This window comes from Camelus bactrianus, chromosome 5 (assembly GCF_048773025.1).
Source record: "Camelus bactrianus isolate YW-2024 breed Bactrian camel chromosome 5, ASM4877302v1, whole genome shotgun sequence".
Classification (NCBI taxonomy): Eukaryota; Metazoa; Chordata; class Mammalia; order Artiodactyla; family Camelidae; genus Camelus; species Camelus bactrianus.
The window spans coordinates 2,087,862-2,108,556 of record NC_133543.1 but is presented as its reverse complement, the minus strand read 5'-3'; positions in this window follow the sequence as shown (position 1 = coordinate 2,108,556).

The following is a 20,695-nucleotide window of genomic DNA, read 5'->3' as shown; positions in this document are numbered from 1 at the left end:
CCGAGTTGGATCTAGTACATCCCCATATAAATGTATGGAGTGGAGTTTGCAACTGAAAAGAAACTTTGTGTTCCCAACAAGCTAGTTGAAGGACGGCTTTCACACACACTTATCTCTCAGAACTGAGCATGTGGAGAGACGTTCGTTCATCTAGCACAAAGGGAACGGGTGGCAGGAGAAACTTTTACTCTGGTTTTTCAGTCTGTTTCCTAGTGTCGGTTTGAACTTCCTGCAGTTTTCACTGTAAAACCGAGTTGGAGCTAGTACCTCCCCATATATATGTATGGAGTGGAGTTTGGAAGTGAAAAGAAACTTTGTGTTCCCAACAAGCTAGGTGAAGGACGGCTTTCACACACACTTATCTCTCAGAACTGAGCATGTGGAGAGACGTTCTTTCATCTAGCACAAAGGGAACGGGTTGCAGGGGAAACTTTTACTCTGGTTTCTCAGTCTCTTTCCTAGTGTCGGTTTGAAGTTCCTGCATTTTTCACTGTAAAACCGAGTTGGAGCTAGTACCTCCCCATATATATGTATGGAGTGGAGTTTGCAAATGAAAAGAATATTTGTGTTCCCAAAAAGCTATGTGAAGGATGGCTTTCACACACACTTATCTCTCAGAACTGAGCATGTGGAGAGACGTTCGTTCATCTAGCAAAAAGGGAACGGATTGCAGGAGAAACTTTTACTCTGGTTTCTCAGTCTGTTTCCTAGTGCCGGTTTGAAGTTCCTGCAGTTTTCACTGTATAACCGGGTTGGAGCTAGTACCTCCCCATATATATGTATGGAGTGGAGTTTGTAAGGGAAAAGAAACTTTGTGTTCCCAACAAGCTATGTGAAGAACGGCTTTCACACACACTTATCTCTCAGAACTGAGCATCTGGAGAGACGTTCATTCATCTAGCACAAAGGGAATGGGTTGCAGGAGAAACTTTTACTCTGGTTTCTCAGTCTCTTTCATAGTGCAGGTTTGAAGTTCGTGCAGTTTTCACTGTAAAAAAGAGTTGGTGCTAATAACTCCCCATATATATGTATGGAGTGGAGTTTGCAATTGAAAAGAAACTTTGTGTTCCCAACAAGCTAGGTGAAGGACGGCTTCCACACACACTTATCTCTCAGAACTGAGCATGTGGAGAGACGTTCGTTCATCTAGCACAAAGGGAACGGGTTGCAGGAGAAACTTTTACTCTGGTTTCTCAGTCTGTTTCCTAGTGCCTGTTTGAATTTCCTGCAGTTTTCACTGTAAAACCGAGTTTGAGCTAGTACCTCCCCATATATATGTATGGATTGGAGTTTGCAAGTGAAAAGAATCTTTGTGTTCCGAACAAGATAGGTGAAGGACGGCTTTCACACACACTTATCTCTCAGAACTGAGCATGTGGAGACACGTTCGTTCATCTAGCACAAAGGGAACGGTTTGCAGGAGAATCTTTTACCCTGGTTTCTCAGTCTGTTTCCTAGTGTCAGATTGATGTTCCTGCAGTTTTCACTGTAAAACCGAGTTGGAGCTAGTACCTCCCCATATATATGTATGGAGTGGAGTTTGCAACTGAAAAGAATATTTGTGTTCCCAAAAAGCTAGGTGAAGGACGGCTTTCACACACACTTATCTCTCAGAACTGAGCATGTGGAGAGACTTTCTTTCATCTAGCACAAAGGGAACGGGTTTCAGGGGCAACTTTTACTCTGGTTTCTCAGTTTCTTTCCTAGTGCCGGTTTGAAGTTCCTGCATTTTTCACTGTAAAACCGATTTGGAGCTAGTACCTCCCCTTATATATGTATGGAGTGGAGTTTGCAAGTGAAAAGAAACTTTGTGTTCCCAACAAGCTAGGTGAAGGACGGCTTTCACACACACTTATCTCTCAGAACTGAGCATGTGGAGAGACATTCGTTCATCTAGCAAAAAGGGAACGGGTTGCAGGAGAAACTTTTACTCTGGATTCTCAGTCTGTTTCCTAGTGCCGGTTTGAAGTTCGTGCAGTTTTCACTGTAAAACCAAGTTGGTGCTAGTACCTCCCCATATATATGTATGGAGTGGAGTTTGTAAGTGAAAGGAAACTTTGTGTTCCCAACAAGCTATGTGAAGGACGGCTTTCACAAACACTTATCTCTCAGAACTGAGCATGTGGAGAGACGTTCTTTCATCTAGCACAAAGGGAACGGGTTTCAGGAGCAACTTTTACTCTGGATTCTCAGTCTCTTTCCTAGTGCCGGTTTGAAGTTCATGCATTTTTCACTGTAAAACCGATTTGGAGCTAGTACCTCCCCATATATATGTATGGAGTGGAGTTTGCAACTGAAAAGAAACTTTGTGTTCCCAACAAGCTAGGTGAAGGACGGCTTTCACACACACTTATCTCTCAGAACTGAGCATGTGGAGAGACATTCGTACATCTAGCACAAAGGGAACGGGTTGCAGGAGAAACTTTTACACTGGTTTCTCAGTCTGTTTCCTAGTGCCGGTTTGAATCTCCTGCAGTTTTCACTGTAAAACCGAGTTGGATCTAGTACATCCCCATATAAATGTATGGAGTGGAGTTTGCAACTGAAAAGAAACTTTGTGTTCCCAACAAGCTAGGTGAAGGACGGCTTTCACACACACTTATCTCTCAGAACTGAGCATGTGGAGAGACGTTCGTTCATCTAGCACAAAGGGAACGGGTGGCAGGAGAAACTTTTACTCTGGTTTCTCAGTCTGTTTCCTAGTGTCGGTTTGAACTTCCTGCAGTTTTCACTGTAAAACCGAGTTGGAGCTAGTACCTCCCCATATATATGTATGGAGTGGAGTTTGGAAGTGAAAAGAAACTTTGTGTTCCCAACAAGCTAGGTGAAGGACGGCTTTCACACACACTTATCTCTCAGAACTGAGCATGTGGAGAGACGTTCTTTCATCTAGCACAAAGGGAACGGGTTGCAGGAGAAACTTTTACTCTGGTTTCTCAGTCTCTTTCCTATTGCCGGTTTGAAGTTCCTGCATTTTTCACTGTAAAACCGAGTTGGAGCTAGTACCTCCCCATATATATGTATGGAGTGTAGTTTGCAACTGAAAAGAATATTTGTGTTCCCAAAAAGCTATGTGAAGGATGGCTTTCACACACACTTATCTCTCAGAACTGAGCATGTGGAGAGACGTTCATTCATCTAGCAAAAAGGGAACGGATTGCAGGAGAAACTTTTACTCTGGTTTCTCAGTCTGTTTCCTAGTGCCGGTTTGAAGTTCCTGCAGTTTTCACTGTATAACCGGGTTGGAGCTAGTACCTCCCCATATATATGTATGGAGTGGAGTTTGTAAGGGAAAAGAAACTTTGTGTTCCCAACAAGCTAGGTGAAGAACGGCTTTCACACACACTTATCTCTCAGAACTGAGCATCTGGAGAGACGTTCGTTCATGTAGCACAAAGGGAATGGGTTGCAGGAGAAACTTTTACTCTGGTTTCTCAGTCTCTTTCATAGTGCAGGTTTGAAGTTCGTGCAGTTTTCACTGTAAAAAAGAGTTGGTGCTAATAACTCCCCATATATATGTATGGAGTGGAGTTTGCAATTGAAAAGAAACTTTGTGTTCCCAACAAGCTAGGTGAAGGACGGCTTCCACACACACTTATCTCTCAGAACTGAGCATGTGGAGAGACGTTCGTTCATCTAGCACAAAGGGAACGGGTTGCAGGAGAAACTTTTACTCTGGTTTCTCAGTCTGTTTCCTAGTGCCTGTTTGAGTTTCCTGCAGTTTTCACTGTAAAACCGAGTTTGTGCTAGTACCTCCCCATATATATGTATGGATTGGAGTTTGCAAGTGAAAAGAATCTTTGTGTTCCGAACAAGATAGGTGAAGGACGGCTTTCACACACACTTATCTCTCAGAACTGAGCATGTGGAGACACGTTCGTTCATCTAGCACAAAGGGAATGGTTTGCTGGAGAATCTTTTACCCTGGTTTCTCAGTCTGTTTCCTAGTGTCAGATTGATGTTCCTGCAGTTTTCACTGTAAAACCGAGTTGGAGCTAGTACCTCCCCATATATATGTATGGAGTGGAGTTTGCAAGTGAAAAGAAACTTTGTGTTCCCAACAAGCTAGGTGAAGGACGGCTTTCACACACACTTATCTCTCAGAACTGAGCATGTGGAGAGACGATCGTTCATCTAGCAAAAAGGGAACGGATTGTAGGAGAAACTTTTACTCTGGATTCTCAGTCTTCTTTCCTAGTGCCGGTTTAAAGTTCCTGCAGTTTTCACTGTAAAACAGAGTTGGAGCTAGTACCTCCCCATATATATGTATGGAATGGAGTTTGCAAGTGAAAAGAAACTTTGTGTTCCCAACAAGCTAGGTGAAGAACGGTTTTCACACACACTTATCTCTCAGAACTGAGCATCTGGAGAGACGTTTGTTCATCTAGCACAAAGGGAATGGGTTGTAGGAGAAACTTTTACTCTGGTTTCTCAGTCTCTTTCCTAGTGCAGGTTTGAAATTCGTGCAGTTTTCACTGTAAAACCGAGTTGGCGCTAGTACTTCCCCATATATATGTATGGAGTGGAGCTTGCAAGTGAAAAGAAACTTTGTGTTCCCAACAAGCTAGGTGAAGGACGGCTTTCACACACACTTATCTCTCAGAACTGTGCATGTGGAGAGACGTTCGTTCATCTAGCACAATGGGAACGGGTTGCAGGAGAAACTTTTACTCTGGTTTCTCAGTCTGTTTCCTAGTGCCGGTTTGAAGTTCCTGCAGTTTTCACTGTAAAACTGAGTTGGAGCTAGTACCTCCCCATATATATGTATGGAGTGGAGTTTGCAAGTGAAAAGAAACCTTGTGTTCCCAACAAGCTAGGTGAAGGGCGGCTTTCACACACAGTTTTCTCTCAGAACTGAGCATGTGGAGAGACGTTCGTTCATCTAGCACAAAGGGAACGGGTTGCAGGAGAAACTTTTACTCTGGTTTCTCAGTCTGTTTCCTAGTGCCGGTTTGAAGTTCCTGCAGTTTTCACTGTAAAACCGAGTTGTAGCTAGTAACTCCCCATATATATGTATGGAGTGGAGTTTGCAAGTGAAAAGAAACCTTGTGTTCCCAACAAGCTAGGTGAAGGACGGCTTTCACACACACTTATCTCTCAGAAATTAGCATGTGGAGAGACGTTCGTTCATCTAGCACAAAGGGAACGGGTTGCAGGAGAAACTTTTACTCTGGTTTCTCAGTCTGTTTCCTAGAGCCGGTTTGAAGTTCCTGCAGTTTTCACTGTAAAACCGAGTTGGAGCTAGTACCTCCCAATATATATGTATGGAGTGGAGTTTGCAAGTGAAAAGAAACTTTGTGTTCCCAACAAGCTATATGAAGGACGTCTTTCACACACACTTATCTCTCAGAACTGAGCATGTGGAGAGACGTTCGTTCATCTAGCACAAAGGGAACGGGTTGCAGGAGAAACTTTTACTCTGGTTTCTCAGTATGTTTCCTAGTGTCGGTTTGAAGTTCCTGCAGTTTTCACTGTAAAACCGAGTTGGAGCTAGTACCTCCCCATATATATGTAAGGAGTGGAGTTTGCAAGTGAAAAGAAACTTTGTGTTCCCAACAAGCTAGGTGAAGGACGGCTTTCACACACACTTATCTCTCAGAACTGAGCATGTGGAGAGACGTTCGTTCATCTAGCGCAAAGGGAACGGGTTGCAGGGGAAACTTTTACTCTGGTTTCTCAGTCTGTTTCCTAGTGCCGGTTTGAAGTTCCTGCTGTTTTCACTGTAAATCAGAGTTGGAGCTAATACCTCCCCATATATATGTATGGTGTGGAATTTGCAAGTGAAAAGAAACTTTGTGTTCCCAACAAGCTAGGTGAAGGACGGCTTCCACACACACTTATCTCTCAGAACTGAGCATGTGGAGAGACGTTCGTTCATCTAGCACAAAGGGAACGGGTTGCAGGAGAAACTTTTACTCTGGTTTCTCAGTCTGTTTCCTAGTGCCTGTTTGAATTTCCTGCAGTTTTCACTGTAAAACCGAGTTTGAGCTAGTACCTCCCCATATATATGTATGGATTGGAGTTTGAAAGTGAAAAGAATCTTTGTGTTCCGAACAAGATAGGTGAAGGACGGCTTTCACACACACTTATCTCTCAGAACTGAGCATGTGGAGAGACGTTCGTTCATCTAGCACAAAGGGAACGGTTTGCAGGAGAATCTTTTACCCTGGTTTCTCAGTCTGTTTCCTAGTGTCAGATTGATGTTCCTGCAGTTTTCACTGTAAAACCGAGTTGGAGCTAGTACCTCCCCATATATATGTATGGAGTGGAGTTTGCAAGTGAAAAGAAACTTTGTGTTCCCAACAAGCTAGGTGAAGGACGGCTTTCACACACACTTATCTCTCAGAACTGAGCATGTGGAGAGACGTTCGTTCATCTAGCAAAAAGGGAACGGATTGTAGGAGAAACTTTTACTCTGGTTTCTCAGTCTCTTTCCTAGTGCCGGTTTAAAGTTCCTGCAGTTTTCACTGTAAAACAGAGTTGGAGCTAGTACCTCCCCATATATATGTATGGAATGGAGTTTGCAAGTGAAAAGAAACTTTGTGTTCCCAACAAGCTAGGTGAAGAACGGTTTTCACACACACTTATCTCTCAGAACTGAGCATCTGGAGAGACGTTCGTTCATCTAGCACAAAGGGAATGGGTTGTAGGAGAAACTTTTACTCTGGTTTCTCAGTCTCTTTCCTAGTGCAGGTTTGAAATTCGTGCATTTTTCACTGTAAAACCGAGTTGGCGCTAGTACTTCCCCATATATATGTATGGAGTGGAGCTTGCAAGTGAAAAGAAACTTTGTGTTCCCAACAAGCTAGGTGAAGGACGGCTTTCACACACACTTATCTCTCAGAACTGTGCATGTGGAGAGACGTTCGTTCATCTAGCACAAAGGGAACGGGTTGCAGGAGAAACTTTTACTCTGGTTTCTCAGTCTGTTTCCTAGTGCCGTTTTGAAGTTCCTGCAGTTTTCACTGTAAAACCGAGTTGGAGCTAGTACCTCCCCATATATATGTATGGAGTGGAATTTGCAAGTGAAAAGAAACCTTGTGTTCAAAACAAGCTAGGTGAAGGACGGCTTTCACACACACTTTTCTCTCAGAACTGAGCATGTGGAGAGACGTTCGTTCATCTAGCACAAAGGGAACGGGTTGCAGGAGAAACTTTTACTCTGGTTTTTCAGTCTGTTTCCTAGTGCCGGTTTGAAGTTCCTGCAGTTTTCACTGTTAAACCGAGTTGTAGCTAGTAACTACCCATATATATGTATGGAGTGGAGTTTGCAAGTGAAAAGAATCCTTGTGTTCCCAACAAGCTAGGTGAAGGACGGCTTTCACACACACTTATCTCTCAGAACTGAGCATGTGGAGAGACGTTCGTTCATCTAGCACAAAGGGAACGGGTTGCAGGAGAAACTTTTACTCTGGTTTCTCAGTCTGTTTCCTAGTGCCGGTTTGAAGTTCCTGCAGTTTTCACTGTAAAACCGAGTTGGAGCTAGTAACTCCCCATATATATGTATGGAGTGGAGTTTGCAAGTGAAAAGAAACTTTGTGTTCCCAACAAGCTATGTGAAGGACGTCTTTCACACACACTTATCTCTCAGAACTGAGCATGTGGAGAGACGTTCGTTCATCTAGCACAAAGGGAACGGGTTGCAGGAGAAACTTTTACTCTGGTTTCTCAGTCTGTTTCCTAGTGTCGGTTTGAAGATCCTGCAGTTTTCACTGTAAAACCGAGTTGGAGCTAGTACCTCCCCTTATATATGTAAGGAGTGGAGTTTGCAAGTGAAAAGAAACTTTGTGTTCCCAACAACCTAGGTGAAGGACGGTTTTCACACACACTTATTTCTCAGAACTGAGCATGTGGAGAGACGTTCGTTCATCTAGCACAAATGGAACGGGTGGCAGGAGAAACTTTTACTCTGGTTTCTCAGTCTGTTTCCTAGTGCCGTTTTGAAGTTCCTGCAGTTTTCACTGTAAAACCGAGTTGGAGCTAGTACCTCCCCATATATATGTATGGAGTGGAGTTTGCAAGTGAAAAGAAACCTTGTGTTCAAAACAAGCTAGGTGAAGGACGGCTTTCACACACACTTTTCTCTCAGAACTGAGCATGTGGAGAGACGTTCGTTCATCTAGCACAAAGGGAACGGGTTGCAGGAGAAACTTTTACTCTGGTTTTTCAGTCTGTTTCCTAGTGCCGGTTTGAAGTTCCTGCAGTTTTCACTGTTAAACCGAGTTGTAGCTAGTAACTACCCATATATATGTATGGAGTGGAGTTTGCAAGTGAAAAGAAACCTTGTGTTCCCAACAAGCTAGGTGAAGGACGGCTTTCACACACACTTATCTCTCAGAACTGAGCATGTGGAGAGACGTTCGTTCATCTAGCACAAAGGGAACGGGTTGCAGGAGAAACTTTTACTCTGGTTTCTCAGTCTGTTTCCTAGTGCCGGTTTGAAGTTCCTGCAGTTTTCACTGTAAAACCGAGTTGGAGCTAGTAACTCCCCATATATATGTATGGAGTGGAGTTTGCAAGTGAAAAGAAACTTTGTGTTCCCAACAAGCTATGTGAAGGACGTCTTTCACACACACTTATCTCTCAGAACTGAGCATGTGGAGAGACGTTCGTTCATCTAGCACAAAGGGAACGGGTTGCAGGAGAAACTTTTACTCTGGTTTCTCAGTCTGTTTCCTAGTGTCGGTTTGAAGATCCTGCAGTTTTCACTGTAAAACCGAGTTGGAGCTAGTACCTCCCCTTATATATGTAAGGAGTGGAGTTTGCAAGTGAAAAGAAACTTTGTGTTCCCAACAACCTAGGTGAAGGACGGTTTTCACACACACTTATTTCTCAGAACTGAGCATGTGGAGAGACGTTCGTTCATCTAGCACAAATGGAACGGGTGGCAGGAGAAACTTTTACTCTGGTTTCTCAGTCTGTTTCCTAGTGTCGGTTTGAAGTTCCTGCAGTTTTCACTGTAAAACCGAGTTGGAGCTAGGACAACCCCATATATATGTACGGAGTGGAGTTTGCAAGTGAAAAGAAATTTGTGTTCCCAACAAGCTATGTGAAGGACGGCTTTCACACACACTTATCTCTCAGAATTGAGCATGTGGAGAGACGTTCGTTCATCTAGCAAAAAAGGGAACGTGTTTCAGGAGCAACTTTTACTCTGGTTTCTCAGTCTGTTTCCTAGTGCCGGTTTGAAGTTCCTGCAGTTTTCACTGTAAAACCGAGTTGGAGCTAGAACCTCCCATATATATGTATGGAGTGGAGTTTGCAAGTGAAAAGAAACTTTGTGTTCCCAACAAGCTAGGTGAAGGACGGCTTTCACACACACTTATCTCTCAGAACTGAGCATGTGGAGAGACGTTCGTTCATCTAGCGCAAAGGGAACGGGTTGCAGGGGAAACTTTTACTCTGGTTTCTCAGTCTGTTTCCTAGTGCCGGTTTGAAGTTCCTGCTGTTTTCACTGTAAATCCGAGTTGGAGCTAATACCTCCCCATATATATGTATGGTGTGGAATTTGCAAGTGAAAAGAAATTTTGTGTTCCCAACAAGCTAGGTGAAGGACGGCTTTCACACACACTTATCTTTCCGAACTGAGCATGTGGAGAGACGTTCGTTCATCTAGCACAAAGGGAACGGGTTGCAGGAGAAACTTTTACTCTGGTTTCTCAGTCTGTTTCCTAGTGCCTGTTTGAAGTTCCTGCAGTTTTCACTGTAAAACCGAGTTGGAGCTAGTACCTCCCCATATATATGTATGGAATGGAGTTTGCAAGGGAAAAGAAACTTTGTGTTCCCAACAAGCTAGGTGAAGGACGGCTTTCACACACACTTATCTCTCAGAACTGAGCATGTGGAGAGACGTTCGTTCATCTAGCACAAAGGGAACGGGTGGCAGGAGAAACTTTTACTCTGATTTCTCAGTCTGTTTCCTAGTGCCGGTTTGAAGTTCCTGCAGTTTTCACTGTAAAACCGAGTTGGAGCTAGTACCTCCCCATATATATGTATGGAGTGGAGTTTGCAAGTGAAAAGAAACTTTGTGTTCCCAACAAGCTATGTGAAGGACGGCTTTCACACACACTTATTTCTCCGAACTGAGCATGTGGAGAGACGTTCGTTCATCTAGCACAAAGGGAACGGGTTGCAGGAGAAACTTTTACTCTGGATTCTCAGTCTGTTTCCTAGTGCCGGTTTGAAGTTCCTGCAGTTTTCACTTTAGAACCGTGTTGGAGCTAGTACCTCCCCATATATACGTATGGATTGAAGTTTGCAAGTGAAAAGGAACTTTGTGTTCCCAACAAGCTAGGTGAAGGACGGCTTCCACACACACTTATCTCTCAGAACTGAGCATGTGGAGAGACTTTCGTTCATCTAGCACAAAGGGAACGGGTTGCAGGGGAAACTTTTACCCTGGTTTCTCAGTCTGTTTCCTAGTGTCGGTTTGAAGTTCCTGCAGTTTTCACTGTAAAACCGAGTTGGAGCTAGTACCTCCCCATATATATGTATGGAGTGGAGTTAGCTAGTGAAAAGAAACTTTGTGTTCCCAACAAGCTAGGTGAAAGACGGCTTTCACACACACTTATTTCTTAGAACTGAGCATGTGTAGAGACGTTCGTTCATCTATCACAAAGGGAACGGATTGCAGGAGAAACTTTTACTCTGGTTTCTCAGTCTGTTTCCTAGTGCCGTTTTGAAGTTCCTGCAGTTTTCACTGTAAAACCGAGTTGGAGCTAGTAACTCCCCATATATATGTATGGAGTGGAGTTTGCAAGAGAAAAGAAACTTTGTGTTCCCAACAAGCTAGGTGAAGGACGGGTTTCACACACACTTATCTCTCAGAACTAAGCATGTGGAGAGACGTTCTTTCATCTAGCACAAAGGGAACGGGTTTCAGGAGCAACTTTTACTCTGGTTTCTCAGTCTGTTTCCTAGTGCCGGTTTGAAATTCCTGCATTTTTCACTGTAAAACCGAGTTGGAGCTAGTAACTCCCCATATATATGTATGGAGTGGAGTTTGCAACTGAAAAGAATATTTGTGTTCCCAAAAAGCTAGGTGAAGGACGGCTTTCACACACACTTATCTCACAGAACTGAGCATGTGGAGAGACGTTCGTTCATCTAGCAAAAAGGGAACGGATTGCAGGAGAAACTTTTACTCTGGTTTCTCAGTCTGTTTCCTAGTGCCGGTTTGAAGTTCCTGCTGTTTTCACTGTAAAACCGAGTTGGAGCTAGTACCTCCCCATATATATGTATGGAATGGAGATTGCAAGTGAAAAGAAACTTTGTGTTCCCAACAATCTAGGTGAAGAATGGCTTTCACACACACTTATCTCTCAGAACTGAGCATCTGGAGAGACGTTCGTTCATCTAGCACAAAGGGAATGGGTTGCAGGAGAAACTTTTACTCTGGTTTTTCAGTCTTTTTCCTAGTGCAGGTTTGAAGTTCGTGCAGTTTTCACTGTAAAACCGAGTTGGTGCTGGTACCTCCCCATATATATGTATGGAGTGGAATTTGTAAGTGAAAAGAAACTTTGTGTTCCCAACAAGCTATGTGAAGGACGGCTTTCACAATCACTTATCTCTCAGAATTGAGCATGTGGAGAGACGTTCTTTCATCTAGCACAAAGGGAACGGGTTTCAGGAGCAACTTTTACTCTGGTTTCTCAGTCTCTTTCCAAGTGCCGGTTTGAAGTTCCTGCAGTTTTCACTGTAAAACCGAGTTGGAGCTAGAACCTCTCCATATATATGTATGGAATGGAGTTTGCAAGTGAAAAGAAACTTTGTGTTCCCAACAAGCTAGGTGAAGGAAGGCTTTCACACACACTTATCTCTCAGAACTGAGCATCTGGAGAGACGTTCGTTCATCTAGCACAAAGGGAATGGGTTGCAGGAGCAACTTTTACTCTGGTTTCTCAGTCTCTTTCCTAGTGCCGGTTTGAAGTTCCTGCATTTTTCACTGTAAAACCGAGTTGGAGCTAGTACCTCCCCATATATATGTATGGAGTGGAGTTTGCAACTGAAAAGAATATTTGTGTTCCCAAAAAGCTAGGTGAAGGACGGCTTTCACACACACTTATCTCTCAGAACTGAGCATGTGGAGAGACGTTCTTTCATCTAGCACAAAGGGAACGGGTTTCAGGAGCAACTTTTACTCTGGTTTCTCAGTCTCTTTCCTAGTGCCGGTTTGAAGTTCCTGCATTTTTCACTGTAAAACCGATTTGGAGCTAGTACCTCCCCATATATATGTATGGAATGGAGATTGCAAGTGAAAAGAAACTTTGTGTTCCCAACAATCTAGGTGAAGAATGGCTTTCACACACACTTATCTCTCAGAACTGAGCATCTGGAGAGACGTTCGTTCATCTAGCACAAAGGGAATGGGTTGCAGGAGAAACTTTTACTCTGGTTTTTCAGTCTTTTTCCTAGTGCAGGTTTGAAGTTCGTGCAGTTTTCACTGTAAAACCGAGTTGGTGCTGGTACCTCCCCATATATATGTATGGAGTGGAATTTGTAATTGAAAAGAAACTTTGTGTTCCCAACAAGCTATGTGAAGGACGGCTTTCACAATCACTTATCTCTCAGAATTGAGCATGTGGAGAGACGTTCTTTCATCTAGCACAAAGGGAACGGGTTTCAGGAGCAACTTTTACTCTGGTTTCTCAGTCTCTTTCCTAGTGCCGGTTTGAAGTTCCTGCATTTTTCACTGTAAAACCGATTTGGAGCTAGTACCTCCCCATATATATGTATGGAGTGGAGTTTGCAAGTGAAAACAAACTTTGTGTTCCCAACAAGATAGGTGAAGGACGGCTTCACACACACTTATCTCTCAGAACTGAGCATGTGGAGAGACGTTCGTTCATCTAGCACAAAGGGAACGGTTTGGAGGAGAATCTTTTACCCTGGTTTCTCAGTCTGTTTCCTAGTGTCGGTTTGAAGTTCCTGCAGTTTTCACTGTAAAACCGAGTTGGAGCTAGTACCTCCCCATATATATGTATGGAGTGGAGTTTGCAAGTGAAAAGAAACTTTGTGTTCCCAACAAGATAGGTGAAGGACGGCTTTCACACACACTTAACTCTCAGAACTGAGAATGTGGAGAGACATTCGTTCATCTAGCACAAAGGGAACGTGTTGCAGGAGAAACTTTTACTCTGGTTTCTCAGTCTGTTTCCTTGCCGGTTTGAAGCTCCTGCAGTTTTCAATGTAAAACCGAGTTGGAGCTAGTACCTCCCCATATATATGTATGGAGTGGAGTTTGCAAGTGAAAAGAAACTTTGTGTTCCTAACAATCTAGGTGAAGGACGGCTTTCACACACAATTATCTCTCAGAACTGAGCATGTGGAGAGACGTTCGTTCATCTAGCACAAAGGAACCGGTGGCAGGAGAAACTTTTACTCTGGTTTCTCAGTCTGTTTCCTAGTGTCGGTTTGAAGTTCCTGCAGTTTTCACTGTAAAACCGAGTTGGAGCTAGTACCTCCCCATATATATGTATGGAGTGGAGTTTGCAAGTGAAAAGAAACTTTGTGTTCCCAACAAGCTAGGTGAAGGACGGCTTTCACACACACTTATCTCTCAGAACTGAGCATGTGGAGATACGTTCGTTCATCTAGCAAAAAGGGAACGGGTTGCCGGAGAAACTTTTACTCTGGTTTCTCAGTCTCTTTCCAAGTGCCGGTTTGAAGTTCCTGCAGTTTTCACTGTAAAACCGAGTTGGAGCTAGAACCTCTCCATATATATGTATGGAATGGAGTTTGCAAGTGAAAAGAAACTTTGTGTTCCCAACAAGCTAGGTGAAGGAAGGCTTTCACACACACTTATCTCTCAGAACTGAGCATCTGGAGAGACGTTCGTTCATCTAGCACAAAGGGAATGGGTTGCAGGAGCAACTTTTACTCTGGTTTCTCAGTCTCTTTCCTAGTGCCGGTTTGAAGTTCCTGCATTTTTCACTGTAAAACCGAGTTGGAGCTAGTACTCCCCATATATATGTATGGAGTGGAGTTTGCAACTGAAAAGAATATTTGTGTTCCCAAAAAGCTAGGTGAAGGACGGCTTTCACACACACTTATCTCTCAGAACTGAGCATGTGGAGAGACGTTCTTTCATCTAGCACAAAGGGAACGGGTTTCAGGAGCAACTTTTACTCTGGTTTCTCAGTCTCTTTCCTAGTGCCGGTTTGAAGTTCCTGCATTTTTCACTGTAAAACCGATTTGGAGCTAGTACCTCCCCTTATATATGTATGGAGTGGAGTTTGCAAGTGAAAAGAAACTTTGTGTTCCCAACAAGCGAGGTGAAGGACGGCTTTCACACACACTTATCTCTCAGAACTGAGCATGTGGAGAGACATTCGTTCATCTAGCAAAAAGGGAACAGGTTGCAGGAGAAACTTTTACTCTGGATTCTCAGTCTGTTTCCTAGTGCCGGTTTGAAGTTCGTGCAGTTTTCACTGTAAAACCAAGTTGGTGCTAGTACCTCCCCATATATATGTATGGAGTGGAGTTTGTAAGTGAAAGGAAACTTTGTGTTCCCAACAAGCTATGTGAAGGACGGCTTTCACAAACACTTATCTCTCAGAACTGAGCATGTGGAGAGACGTTCTTTCATCTAGCACAAAGGGAACGGGTTTCAGGAGCAACTTTTACTCTGGATTCTCAGTCTCTTTCCTAGTGCCGGTTTGAAGTTCCTGCATTTTTCACTGTAAAACCGATTTGGAGCTAGTACCTCCCCATATATATGTATGGAGTGGAGTTTGCAAGTGAAAAGAAACTTTGTGTTCCCAACAAGCAAGGTGAAGGACGGCTTTCACACACACTTATCTCTCAGAACTGAGCATGTGGAGAGACGTTCGTTCATCTAGCACAAAGGGAACGGGTGGCAGGAGAAACTTTTACTCTGATTTCTCAGTCTGTTTCCTAGTGTCGGTTTGAAGTTCCTGCAGTTTTCACTGTAAAACCGAGTTGGAGCTATTACCTCCCCATATATATGTATGGAGTGGAGTTTGCAAGTGAAAAGTAACTTTGTGTTCCCAACAAGCTAGGTGAAGGACGGCTTTCACACACACTTATCTCTCAGAACTGAGCATGTGGAGAGACATTCGTACATCTAGCACAAAGGGAACGGGTTGCAGGAGTAACTTTTACTCTGGTTTCTCAGTCTGTTTCCTAGTGCCGGTTTGAATCTCCTGCAGTTTTCACTGTAAAACCGAGTTGGATCTAGTACATCCCCATATAAATGTATGGAGTGGAGTTTGCAACTGAAAAGAAACTTTGTGTTCCCAACAAGCTAGTTGAAGGACGGCTTTCACACACACTTATCTCTCAGAACTGAGCATGTGGAGAGACGTTCGTTCATCTAGCACAAAGGGAACGGGTGGCAGGAGAAACTTTTACTCTGGTTTTTCAGTCTGTTTCCTAGTGTCGGTTTGAACTTCCTGCAGTTTTCACTGTAAAACCGAGTTGGAGCTAGTACCTCCCCATATATATGTATGGAGTGGAGTTTGGAAGTGAAAAGAAACTTTGTGTTCCCAACAAGCTAGGTGAAGGACGGCTTTCACACACACTTATCTCTCAGAACTGAGCATGTGGAGAGACGTTCTTTCATCTAGCACAAAGGGAACGGGTTGCAGGGGAAACTTTTACTCTGGTTTCTCAGTCTCTTTCCTAGTGTCGGTTTGAAGTTCCTGCATTTTTCACTGTAAAACCGAGTTGGAGCTAGTACCTCCCCATATATATGTATGGAGTGGAGTTTGCAAATGAAAAGAATATTTGTGTTCCCAAAAAGCTATGTGAAGGATGGCTTTCACACACACTTATCTCTCAGAACTGAGCATGTGGAGAGACGTTCGTTCATCTAGCAAAAAGGGAACGGATTGCAGGAGAAACTTTTACTCTGGTTTCTCAGTCTGTTTCCTAGTGCCGGTTTGAAGTTCCTGCAGTTTTCACTGTATAACCGGGTTGGAGCTAGTACCTCCCCATATATATGTATGGAGTGGAGTTTGTAAGGGAAAAGAAACTTTGTGTTCCCAACAAGCTATGTGAAGAACGGCTTTCACACACACTTATCTCTCAGAACTGAGCATCTGGAGAGACGTTCATTCATCTAGCACAAAGGGAATGGGTTGCAGGAGAAACTTTTACTCTGGTTTCTCAGTCTCTTTCATAGTGCAGGTTTGAAGTTCGTGCAGTTTTCACTGTAAAAAAGAGTTGGTGCTAATAACTCCCCATATATATGTATGGAGTGGAGTTTGCAATTGAAAAGAAACTTTGTGTTCCCAACAAGCTAGGTGAAGGACGGCTTCCACACACACTTATCTCTCAGAACTGAGCATGTGGAGAGACGTTCGTTCATCTAGCACAAAGGGAACGGGTTGCAGGAGAAACTTTTACTCTGGTTTCTCAGTCTGTTTCCTAGTGCCTGTTTGAATTTCCTGCAGTTTTCACTGTAAAACCGAGTTTGAGCTAGTACCTCCCCATATATATGTATGGATTGGAGTTTGCAAGTGAAAAGAATCTTTGTGTTCCGAACAAGATAGGTGAAGGACGGCTTTCACACACACTTATCTCTCAGAACTGAGCATGTGGAGACACGTTCGTTCATCTAGCACAAAGGGAACGGTTTGCAGGAGAATCTTTTACCCTGGTTTCTCAGTCTGTTTCCTAGTGTCAGATTGATGTTCCTGCAGTTTTCACTGTAAAACCGAGTTGGAGCTAGTACCTCCCCATATATATGTATGGAGTGGAGTTTGCAACTGAAAAGAATATTTGTGTTCCCAAAAAGCTAGGTGAAGGACGGCTTTCACACACACTTATCTCTCAGAACTGAGCATGTGGAGAGACTTTCTTTCATCTAGCACAAAGGGAACGGGTTTCAGGGGCAACTTTTACTCTGGTTTCTCAGTTTCTTTCCTAGTGCCGGTTTGAAGTTCCTGCATTTTTCACTGTAAAACCGATTTGGAGCTAGTACCTCCCCTTATATATGTATGGAGTGGAGTTTGCAAGTGAAAAGAAACTTTGTGTTCCCAACAAGCTAGGTGAAGGACGGCTTTCACACACACTTATCTCTCAGAACTGAGCATGTGGAGAGACATTCGTTCATCTAGCAAAAAGGGAACGGGTTGCAGGAGAAACTTTTACTCTGGATTCTCAGTCTGTTTCCTAGTGCCGGTTTGAAGTTCGTGCAGTTTTCACTGTAAAACCAAGTTGGTGCTAGTACCTCCCCATATATATGTATGGAGTGGAGTTTGTAAGTGAAAGGAAACTTTGTGTTCCCAACAAGCTATGTGAAGGACGGCTTTCACAAACACTTATCTCTCAGAACTGAGCATGTGGAGAGACGTTCTTTCATCTAGCACAAAGGGAACGGGTTTCAGGAGCAACTTTTACTCTGGATTCTCAGTCTCTTTCCTAGTGCCGGTTTGAAGTTCATGCATTTTTCACTGTAAAACCGATTTGGAGCTAGTACCTCCCCATATATATGTATGGAGTGGAGTTTGCAACTGAAAAGAAACTTTGTGTTCCCAACAAGCTAGGTGAAGGACGGCTTTCACACACACTTATCTCTCAGAACTGAGCATGTGGAGAGACATTCGTACATCTAGCACAAAGGGAACGGGTTGCAGGAGAAACTTTTACACTGGTTTCTCAGTCTGTTTCCTAGTGCCGGTTTGAATCTCCTGCAGTTTTCACTGTAAAACCGAGTTGGATCTAGTACATCCCCATATAAATGTATGGAGTGGAGTTTGCAACTGAAAAGAAACTTTGTGTTCCCAACAAGCTAGGTGAAGGACGGCTTTCACACACACTTATCTCTCAGAACTGAGCATGTGGAGAGACGTTCGTTCATCTAGCACAAAGGGAACGGGTGGCAGGAGAAACTTTTACTCTGGTTTCTCAGTCTGTTTCCTAGTGTCGGTTTGAACTTCCTGCAGTTTTCACTGTAAAACCGAGTTGGAGCTAGTACCTCCCCATATATATGTATGGAGTGGAGTTTGGAAGTGAAAAGAAACTTTGTGTTCCCAACAAGCTAGGTGAAGGACGGCTTTCACACACACTTATCTCTCAGAACTGAGCATGTGGAGAGACGTTCTTTCATCTAGCACAAAGGGAACGGGTTGCAGGAGAAACTTTTACTCTGGTTTCTCAGTCTCTTTCCTATTGCCGGTTTGAAGTTCCTGCATTTTTCACTGTAAAACCGAGTTGGAGCTAGTACCTCCCCATATATATGTATGGAGTGTAGTTTGCAACTGAAAAGAATATTTGTGTTCCCAAAAAGCTATGTGAAGGATGGCTTTCACACACACTTATCTCTCAGAACTGAGCATGTGGAGAGACGTTCATTCATCTAGCAAAAAGGGAACGGATTGCAGGAGAAACTATTACTCTGGTTTCTCAGTCTGTTTCCTAGTGCCGGTTTGAAGTTCCTGCAGTTTTCACTGTATAACCGGGTTGGAGCTAGTACCTCCCCATATATATGTATGGAGTGGAGTTTGTAAGGGAAAAGAAACTTTGTGTTCCCAACAAGCTAGGTGAAGAACGGCTTTCACACACACTTATCTCTCAGAACTGAGCATCTGGAGAGACGTTCGTTCATGTAGCACAAAGGGAATGGGTTGCAGGAGAAACTTTTACTCTGGTTTCTCAGTCTCTTTCATAGTGCAGGTTTGAAGTTCGTGCAGTTTTCACTGTAAAAAAGAGTTGGTGCTAATAACTCCCCATATATATGTATGGAGTGGAGTTTGCAATTGAAAAGAAACTTTGTGTTCCCAACAAGCTAGGTGAAGGACGGCTTCCACACACACTTATCTCTCAGAACTGAGCATGTGGAGAGACGTTCGTTCATCTAGCACAAAGGGAACGGGTTGCAGGAGAAACTTTTACTCTGGTTTCTCAGTCTGTTTCCTAGTGCCTGTTTGAGTTTCCTGCAGTTTTCACTGTAAAACCGAGTTTGTGCTAGTACCTCCCCATATATATGTATGGATTGGAGTTTGCAAGTGAAAAGAATCTTTGTGTTCCGAACAAGATAGGTGAAGGACGGCTTTCACACACACTTATCTCTCAGAACTGAGCATGTGGAGACACGTTCGTTCATCTAGCACAAAGGGAATGGTTTGCTGGAGAATCTTTTACCCTGGTTTCTCAGTCTGTTTCCTAGTGTCAGATTGATGTTCCTGCAGTTTTCACTGTAAAACCGAGTTGGAGCTAGTACCTCCCCATATATATGTATGGAGTGGAGTTTGCAAGTGAAAAGAAACTTTGTGTTCCCAACAAGCTAGGTGAAGGACGGCTTTCACACACACTTATCTCTCAGAACTGAGCATGTGGAGAGACGATCGTTCATCTAGCAAAAAGGGAACGGATTGTAGGAGAAACTTTTACTCTGGATTCTCAGTCTTCTTTCCTAGTGCCGGTTTAAAGTTCCTGCAGTTTTCACTGTAAAACAGAGTTGGAGCTAGTACCTCCCCATATATATGTATGGAATGGAGTTTGCAAGTGAAAAGAAACTTTGTGTTCCCAACAAGCTAGGTGAAGAACGGTTTTCACACACACTTATCTCTCAGAACTGAGCATCTGGAGAGACGTTTGTTCATCTAGCACAAAGGGAATGGGTTGTAGGAGAAACTTTTACTCTGGTTTCTCAGTCTCTTTCCTAGTGCAGGTTTGAAATTCGTGCAGTTTTCACTGTAAAACCGAGTTGGCGCTAGTACTTCCCCATATATATGTATGGAGTGGAGCTTGCAAGTGAAAAGAAACTTTGTGTTCCCAACAAGCTAGGTGAAGGACGGCTTTCACACACACTTATCTCTCAGAACTGTGCATGTGGAGAGACGTTCGTTCATCTAGCACAATGGGAACGGGTTGCAGGAGAAACTTTTACTCTGGTTTCTCAGTCTGTTTCCTAGTGCCGGTTTGAAGTTCCTGCAGTTTTCACTGTAAAACTGAGTTGGAGCTAGTACCTCCCCATATATATGTATGGAGTGGAGTTTGCAAGTGAAAAGAAACCTTGTGTTCCCAACAAGCTAGGTGAAGGACGGCTTTCACACACAGTTTTCTCTCAGAACTGAGCATGTGGAGAGACGTTCGTTCATCTAGCACAAAGGGAACGGGTTGCAGGAGAAACTTTTACTCTGGTTTCTCAGTCTGTTTCCTAGTGCCGGTTTGAAGTTCCTGCAGTTTTCACTGTAAAACCGAGTTGTAGCTAGTAACTCCCCATATATATGTATGGAGTGGAGTTTGCAAGTGAAAAGAAACCTTGTGTTCCCAACAAGCTAGGTGAAGGACGGCTTTCACACACACTTATCTCTCAGAAATTAGCATGTGGAGAGACGTTCGTTCATCTAGCACAAAGGGAACGGGTTGCAGGAGAAACTTTTACTCTGGTTTCTCAGTCTGTTTCCTAGAGCCGGTTTGAAGTTCCTGCAGTTTTCACTGTAAAACCGAGTTGGAGCTAGTACCTCCCAATATATATGTATGGAGTGGAGTTTGCAAGTGAAAAGAAACTTTGTGTTCCCAACAAGCTATATGAAGGACGTCTTTCACACACACTTATCTCTCAGAACTGAGCATGTGGAGAGACGTTCGTTCATCTAGCACAAAGGGAACGGGTTGCAGGAGAAACTTTTACTCTGGTTTCTCAGTATGTTTCCTAGTGTCGGTTTGAAGTTCCTGCAGTTTTCACTGTAAAACCGAGTTGGAGCTAGTACCTCCCCATATATAT